Source organism: Myotis yumanensis, unplaced genomic scaffold, assembly GCF_028538775.1.
Source record: "Myotis yumanensis isolate MYYU_CA2020_CCGP unplaced genomic scaffold, mMyoYum1.0.hap1 SCAF_6, whole genome shotgun sequence".
Classification (NCBI taxonomy): Eukaryota; Metazoa; Chordata; class Mammalia; order Chiroptera; family Vespertilionidae; genus Myotis; species Myotis yumanensis.
Window position 1 is genome coordinate 408,673 of NW_027223757.1, and position 9,072 is coordinate 417,744.

Consider the following 9,072-nt stretch of genomic DNA (forward strand, 5'->3'; position numbering starts at 1 on the left):
CTATAGAAAAAGACAAAGCAATTAAAGGTTTACCCTTTGCGACAGCATGGGTGGATCTGGAGAACATTATGCTGAGCGAAACAAGCCAGTCAGAGAAAGACAAGCACCATATGATCTCACTCACTTGTGGAAATTAATGAACAAACCGAACTAACACCAAAACAGACACAGACTCCAGACAAATAGAGAGCAGGCAGACAGCTCTGGCTGGAGGGTATCGGGGACAGGTAGAGGGATTGAGAAAAAAAGAGAAAGAACTCATAGACATGGTCCACAGGGTGGTGGTTGCATGGGATGTGGAGGTGGAAGACGATATAAGGGGGTAAATGGTGATGGAAAAATAAAATAAAGAAAAAATGTCAATAGTAAGTTCTTATCTATAATAATAAAAGGCCAGGCGTCACGACCAGAACGACCAATCAACCAGCCGCTATGAGGTGCACTGACCACCTCTTGGTCCCTCCCCCGAGCCCGCAGGCTCCCATCGTTGGATGGCCAACGGGGAACCACGGGAACCGGGCTGGGGGCAGCAGAGCCGGACTGAGGACTGGACTTGTGGGGCGGCAGCATCGCTGAGCATCCCGGGACAGCGGGCAGATTTGCAGAGCGTTGGCAAGCAGCGTTGTGGACCGTCCAGGGGCGGCAAGCAGCGTCGTGGAGCATCTCGGGGCGGCGACATGGCCTGATCGCAGGCTAGGTGTAGGGACCTACACGTGCACGATTTTGTGCACTGGTCCTCTAGTCTATCAATAATTAAAGTATAAATGGGTTAAACTCACCAATCAAAAGACATACACTGGTGGAATGGATTTAAAAATCTATAAGATCCAGTTACATGTCGTACATAAGAAATCTGCTTTAGATTTCAGGATACATAAAGGTTAAAAGTGAAGGGATGAAAAAAGACATTCCATGCAAATGGTAACGGAGAGAGAATAAGGATGTCTACACTTACATCAAAGTGGACTTTAGGTCAAACCGTGTCACAAGGACAAAGGAAGTCATTGCATAATTTAAAAATGGATCAATTCAACCACAACTTATGACAAGTATAAATATATAAGCATCAACAGACCTGAAGGAAGAAATAAACAGCAATACAGCATTAGTGGAGAAAGACTCAGTACCCCATTTGCAATGACAGACAGATGGAAACCTCAGGAAAAAGCAGACCCAGGCTCCACTACAGACCACGTGGCCCAGATGGACATGGACAGACCACCCCGCCCAACAGCTTCCCCAGGGCCCATGGGCCGTTCTCCAGGACAGATCACACGCTCGGGCATAAGTCACGGCTTAACAACTTTAAGATGATTGAATTCATTTCAAGTCTGTTTTTAACCACAATGGAATGAAACTAGAAGGCAATAACAAAAGGAAAATGGAAAAATTCATAAATACACGGAATTTAAACAACACAGTCTTGAACAATCATTGGATCAAAGAAGTAAATTTTTAAAAATTAGAAAATATCTTAAGACAAATGAAAATAAAAACACAACACGCCAAGGCCTGTGAGACGCTAAGAAGGAAGTTTGCAGCGATAAACGCCTCCCTTAACAAAGAAGAAAGATCCCAAAAGAAGACCTAACTTCACACTTCAAGGAACTAGAAAAGGAAGAAAACACCAAGTCCAAAGCGTCAGAAAGAAGGAAATAATAATATCAGAGCAAAAATAAATATAAAATAGAGAATAAAAAAGCAATAGAAACAAATCAATGAAACTGAGTTAATTTTTTGCAAAAACATAAATAAAATTGACAAACTCTAAGCTAGACTAAGAAAGAGAGAGAGAGAGAGAGAGAGAGAGAGAGAGAAGGTGAAGAAAGCGAAGGCAAAGGAGAATAATAATAATAGGAGGGGGGAGGAGGAGGAAGAAGAGGAAGAAGAAGGAGGAGGAGGAGGAGGAGAAGAGGAAGAAGAGGAAGAAGAAGAAATCAGAAATGGAAGAATACGTATTACAACTCATGGCACAGAAAGTTAAAAAAAAGATCATAAGGGACTATTATGAACAATTATTCACCAACAAACTGGACAGTCTAGAAGAAATGGAATAAGTCATTGAAACACACAACCTACTCAGAAATGGAATAAGTCATTGAAACACACAACCTACTCAGAATGAATAATGAAAACATAAGATTCCTGAACTGACAAATAACCAATAAAAATATTGAATTAATAATCTAAACCGTCCAACAAGGACAGAAGTCCAGGACCATATGACATCACAAGTGAATGTTACCAAGCATTTCATGAAGAATTAATGCCAGTCCTTCTTAAACTCGTCCAAAAACAGAAGAGAAGCACCTCCAGACTCTGAGGCCAGCGTTATCGTAGACCCAAGCCAGGCAAAGGCACCACAAGAGAGAAGAACTGCAAACCAAGACCCCTGACGAACACAGATGCAACCCCCCCAAACATTAGCAAACTGAAGTTCACAACCCAGTGAAAGGACCACACACCAGGACCAGGGGGGATTTACCCCTGGCATGCAAGGACGGCCCAGCATGTGCACATCCAGGCAATACAGCCTGTCCACAGAATGAAGGGTAAAGATCGTACGAGCATCTAATCTAATAAAAGAGAAACATGCAAATTGACCGTACCTTCGCTATGCCCCAAGCCACGCACACCAGCCAATCAGAGTGACTATGTGTAAATTAACCCAACCAAGATGGCGTCCAGCAGCCACGGAGTTGGAGCAAGCAGGAGGTTTAGTTGCCCCGGCAATGGAGGAAGCCAAGCTTCCTGCCTGCCCTGGCTGGCTGTGGCCACTGCTAAAGGCAACAAAGTTTCAATTATAGACGATAAGTAAATCCCAGATACCTGCTTCCAGCCAGCCTCCACTGGGAGCTTGGGTGGCTGGGGACCGTGGCCAGCCTGCAAACAGCCATCAGCCCCTCACCCAGGCTGGCCACACCCTCATGCGGTGAGGGTCCCTGCTGGGGGGCTTGACCAGCCTGAAAACAGCCCTCAGCCCCTCACCCAGGCTGGCCAGGCACCCCAGCAGGGACCCCCGACTCTGAAGGGGCTGTGGCCAGCCTGCAAACAGCCATCAGCCACTCACCCAGGCTGGCCAGGCACCCCAGCAGGGACCCCCGACTCTGAAGGGGCTGTGGCCAGCCTGCAAACAGCCATCAGCCACTCACCCAGGCTGGCCAGGCACCCCAGTGGGGACCCCCACCCTAAAGGGGGTGTGGCCAGTCTGAAAACGGCCTTCAGCCCCTCACCCAGGCTGGTCAGGCACCCAGCGGGACCCCCACCCTGATCTGGGACACCCTTCAGGGAAAACCAGCCAGCCCCAACCCATGCACTAGGCATATAATAAAAGGGTAATATGCAAATTGACCCTAACAGCAGAACGACTGGGAATGACTGGTCTCTATGACACATACTGACCACCAGGGGCAGACGCTCAATGCAGGAGCTGCCCCCTGGTGGTCAGTGTGCTCCCACAGCGGGAGCTCTGCTCAGCCACAAGCCAGGCTGACGGCTGCCAGCACAGCTGTGATGGCGGGAACCTCTCCCGTCTCCTCAGCAGCACTAAGGATGTCCGACTGCAGCTTAGGCCTGCTCCCCGCTGGCAAGTGGACATCCCCTGAGGGCTCCTGGGCTGTCAGAGGGATGTCTGACTGCCAGCTTAGGCCCGATCCCCTGGGGAGCGTGCCTAAGCCAGCAGGTGGACATCCCCTGAGGGCTCCCAGACTGTGAGACGGTACAGGCCGGGCTGAGGGACCCTCTCGAGTGCACAAATTTTTGTGCACCGGGCCTCTAGTCTAAGTATATGCAGAAAAAGCACGTGCTAACATTCAGCACGTTTCATTGTGAAGCCCTCGATGAATGAGGTGTACAAAGACTTTCCTCAGCACAGCAAGGCTACGTGCAAAAAGCCAACAGCGAACGTTTTACGCAATGAAGAACCGAAAGCTTTTCCTCTGAGATCTGGAACAAGGCACAGATGCCCACTGTCCTCACAGCTATTCCACTTAATACCTCGAAGTCGTGGCGAGAAAAAGAAAGTTGTCCAAATCAACAGGAAGATGATAACTCATCTCAGATTTCATGTCTCACATGCAGCAAACCCTAAGGCTGCACAGAAGAAACTGTCAGAGCGAATACACTCAGCATCGTTTCAGGATAGAAAACCGACATAAAAATCCATCGTGTTTATACACGAAGCGAATTATGTGAAAAGGAAGCTGAGAACAAAACCCCATCCATAGTACAGGGGCGGGCAAAGTACATGTACAGACATGAGTGCACAACACAGTTTATTCTTGTGTTATTATTTGTTTATTAATAACTTATGAACAACTAAACCTACTTTGTCCACACCTATAGACTAAAAAAGGAAAATAACCTTCTATATATATAAAAAGCCAGTGACCATACCGCTGTAGACCGGAACGACACATCGCTATGACGCCCACTGCGGCCAGCGAACCCAGCCTGATCAGGGGTGGGACCGGCGGCCAACCTCCCATGGACCCTCCCCCTGGCTAACCATGCCCTTGATCGCCCCCACACCCCGAGGGGGCGGGGCCAACAGGCCAACCTCCTGCAGCCCCCGCCACTCTGATCAGGGGCAGGGCCGGTGGCCCACCATCCACAGCCCCTCCTGGCCCCACCCCCAATCAGCCCCCACCACCCCATTGGCCTGTGGCCCCTCCCCCAGCCAGCTCCACCCCAGATCGGCCCCCCCACACCAATCAGGGGCAGGGAGGCCAGCCCACTCCCCACAGCCCCTCCCCACAGCGGGCACACACCCAATAGGCCCCCCCACACCTGTATTGGGGGCGGGGCCTGCTGGCCAATGGCCCCTCCCCCAGCTGGCCTGGCCCTGATTGGGGCCTGATCAGGGTGGGCCGGCCAACCCCCCGCGTCTCCCCCTCCCGACAGGCCTGGCCCCCATCCGCCCGATTGGGGCCGGACCCCATCTCCCGCCCCCGTCCCCCCTCCTTCCCCCATCCCCCCTCCTTCCCCCATCCCTCCCTCCCACCCTCCCCCCTGCACTGGGCCTCCAGTAAAAAATAAAATTGTTTAAAATATTGACCAGATTTTGAAGATTTCTAGAGATCGCCATGAGCTCAGACCAGATGTTAGAGAAAATGTAAACACTGAGTCGAGGTAAACCGCACACTCCGACAGGCTGGCCGGGGCCGGGGACACCCAGCGCCTCCCTCGTTTCCGAACGCACTGACCTCCTTCTCCGTGAGCTTCGATCGCTGGAGCCATGGGGATGGGGAGGGGGGAGGGGAGCTGGCCATGGGGATGGGGATGGGGAACTGGCTGTGGGGTGGGAGGGGGGAGGGGAGCTGGCTGTGGGGTGGGAGGGGGGAGGGGAGCTGGCTGTGAGGTGAGGAAGGGGGGAGGGGAGCTGGCCATGGGGAGGGGGGAGGGGAGCTGGCTGTGGGGTGGGGAGGGGGGAGGGGAGCTGGCTGTGGGGTGGGAGGGGGGAGGGGAGCTGGCTGTGAGGTGAGGAAGGGGGGAGGGGGTGCTGGCCATGGGGATGGGGATGGGGAACTGGCTATGGGGTGGGGAGGGGGAGGGGAGCTGGCTGTGGGGTGGGGAGGGGGGAGGGGAGCTGGCTGTGGGGTGGGGAGGGGGGAGGGGAGCTGGCTGTGGGGTGGGGCGGGCGGGGCTTCTGCATGTCCTGTAGCCCAGCGCGGTTGCGCTCAGGGCGGGGACAAAGGCCAGCACCGGCTTGCAGACGTTAGACAACATCAATGTGTGATCAGCGCGGCGTGTGGCTCGGGGGCTGAGCACCCCCCCAGGAACCAGGTCTCAGTTCGATGCCTGGTCGGGGCCCAGGCCCGGGTTGGGGGCTCGATCCTGTGTGGGGCGTGCAGGAGGCCGCCGGTCAGCGAGTCTCTCATCAGTGATGTCTCTCCCTCTCCCTCCTTCTCTGAAATCAACTTTTAAAAAGTGTGAAATGACATCTCATTAGAGGACAAAGGAACGCGCTCTGCAGCCGGGCTGAGTGTGGGGAGCCCAGGGGATCGGCAGGCGGACTTGGGGTCCCCGTGTTCAGGGTCCGTCTTCCGGGCCCCCCTCCGTGTGAAATGGGCGGTGCTCACGCGGGGCCCGGGACCCCCCCGCCGGCTGTCCTCCCGCCGCCCCAGGAAATGCCCCCAACTGTCCTGTCTTCACATCTGCTCCAAGACCCTCCTAGCGCCGGGGCTGCCCAGCCAAGCCTCCCTCCCTCCGCCCGAGGCCGCCCTGACCCCATAGGAGGACGGGGACAGGCTCAGCCTCCACGTCCCGGGAGGTGGACACGCCCGATGCCCAGGAGACCAGGGTCCAGCGAGAGGAGAGGCGCGGGAGGCGGCGGCCGGGACGCAGGGAGGACGGGTGGCTGACCCGGGAGGACTTGGGCCGACAGGAAAGACTCGCACCTCCCAGGTCCCCGAGATGGCCTTGGAGCTCAGGGTTGAGGGGTCAAGGGAGCAGGAGGCAGGGAGGTGGGGGGAGGCAGGGCCCAGTGCGGGTTTAGTCTCTGGACACTGGGGTCCCCGGGGACTGTCAGCAGGGCCATCCACGGTGTGGTCCCTGCAGCGACCTCCCGGCTCCGGGGAGCAGGAAGCCGGGGCTGGCAGCCGCCCTGAGAGCAGACACCCACGTCCTCGGGGTGTGGGACGCACAAGGGGCAGGAGGCTAGGCCCGCCGGGGGGGATGTCCTGCCGCCGCAGGCAGAGGGACACGCCCTGGCCAGGCTGGGTCAGAGGAGTGGGGTGGGTGAGGGCTCAGCTGGGTGGGGCACCAGGGCTCCGGGACACCGGAGAGGTGGGTGCGGCGCGGGGTCGCGGAGTCACCAGTGGGACAAAGGCCAGGGCTTGGGTGCAGGGCCCCCCGACGTCGAGGGCACAGGCTGGGCCTGGCTCCAAAGCCGTGTCTGTGGTTGTGCCCATTTCACAGGAGAAAACACCGAGGCCCGAGTGGGGACAGCAACGCCAGCGCTCTCGGGCTGGAACCTGGCTCTCGCCTCCCCCAGGAAGGGCTGTCCCCCCCCCCCCCCAGCCCCACCCCAGCTCCTGGGAGGCTCGGCTCACACGGGTGGGCGTGACCGTGACCTCATCGCCTGGCCTGGCCTCGGAACTTCTGCCCTGACCTCTCCCCGCCCGCTCCTCTGCGATGACTCGCTTCCCTCTGTTTTTAGTTAAGACACGAGTTCCCGGAACCGCTGCCCCGCCCAGGGGGGGGTAAGAAAGCCCTTCGCTTACTCACGCCCCGGAGACGAAGAGGAAACAGATGCCGGACGTCACACGGAGCAGCCCTCCCGCTGGCTCCCCGAGGCCCTGGCGCAGCCTCTGCAGCTCCTCCTCCCGGACGCGGCGCAGCGAGGGCCCGGCCGCACCCTGACCCCCGGCTCCCCGTCCGGGGCTCCCCGGCCTCCTCCCACTCCGTCCAGCCTGGCCCCTCGGAGCCCGGGCGAGGGAGGGCTCGGTGGTCACGTTGTCTTCGCTATGAATGAGCTCGTTCGTCCTCTAACTCAGACGTCCTCACGGCGCCGGTCCACCTGCCCTGCGCCCACTCCGTGCAGCCCCTGCCCGAGCTTCGGCCATGCTGCCGTGTCAGGGTCATCGGGTGGCGCCGGGAGGGAGCGGGCCCTCACCCCTCCCGCCAGTTCCATCCCAAACGTGCCCGAAGCCACAGAGCCCTTCCCGTCCGTCCCGGAGGCACCTGAGCCGAAGCCTGGCCTCCCTGGACCGCGAGTCCCTCCACCTGCTGTGCCATCGGCCCCGGCACCAGGGCCTGGGGCCCTGCACCGCCCGGCTGACCCGGCATTGGGGGACGCTGTCACCGCGGGAGCTCCTGGGGGACCGTGGGCGTCACCCCCACCCCGTGCCCGGTGGGACCCCTATACCTGGTGGGACCCGGGCACCCACGGGCGGCGGTGCCTGAGCTGCAGGGTTCTTACCTGATCCCCCCGTGATGAGCTGCTGAGCCCCATCCATCCCCCCAGGCAAGAGCGTGACCCCTGAGCTGTGGCCTCGGAGACCTTTCCAGGCCACCGCCCTCTGACGTGGCGGCCTCTCCCGTCCCGGCTCCTCCCGAGCTTCCCGGGTGGACCGACTGGAACTGAAAGGCCTGGGGCCCAGGCCCCTCTCCTGCTCGGGCGGCTGCAGCCTCGCTGGGCGGGCTGTGCCCACAGGGTCCAGGTGGACAAGAATTCGGGGGGAACGTGGTTCACCCCAGCACGGACCTGCCTGTGGCCCCCTCACCCCTCTGACACCCACTGTCCCCCTTGAACCGATGCTTCACTCGAGCCTGTGGACTTCGCAGGCGCCCCCGACTCTGCCCTGTGGTTCCATGGACCGCCCCCCCCCCCCCCCCCCCCCCCCCGGCCGTCCCTCTGTGCAGGGCCCAGGACCAGCCTCACGGGCCGCCCGACTCCCTCGCACAGACCAGTTCCAGGCGGGGCTGGCTTTGCTCTGGGCCCCCCTTTCCTCGGCGCCCGGCGCCTCTCCTGGGACATCCCCCCCCCCCCCCCCCCATGTGCTGACCCAGCTGGCTCAGTCCCTGCTCCGCGTAGGCGCGCGCGGGTGACATGGACGCAGGTGGGACCTGCACTTGCCCCTTTGGCCCCCGAGACGCCCAAACCCCACCTTCAGCCACAGAACCGGCCTGTGGGCCAGTGAGCTGACCGGCCCTCCCGCCAGCAGCCACGCCGGGAAGTGGCGCACACGCCCGCGGGCCGGAGGCAGCACCTGCTCTGCCCTGAGGTCCGGCGGTTGTTCTGGCGGCTTCATCGCCAGCTCTGGCCTCAGTAGCCTGCGCGCTCTCCTCTCCACGATCAGGGATCACGATGGTCCCCGAGACGGAGGCTGACGGCTCCCACAGGAGGTGGTTCCGCAGCGTGAACAGGAACAGACCTTCCTCTCCCGTCACCCCTCCCACCCACCGGCCGGGCCCTGGCAGGAGCCGGCCCCTCAGCGAGCTCCGCGGCCCAGTTCCAGGCTCCAGGCGGGGCAGCGCCAACTCCTCACACAGGCTCCACACGGCCTAGACCAGCAGCTCGGCTGCTGCTGCGCGTGTCCCCCCAGGCACCCGGAGCCCCCCCTCCACCCC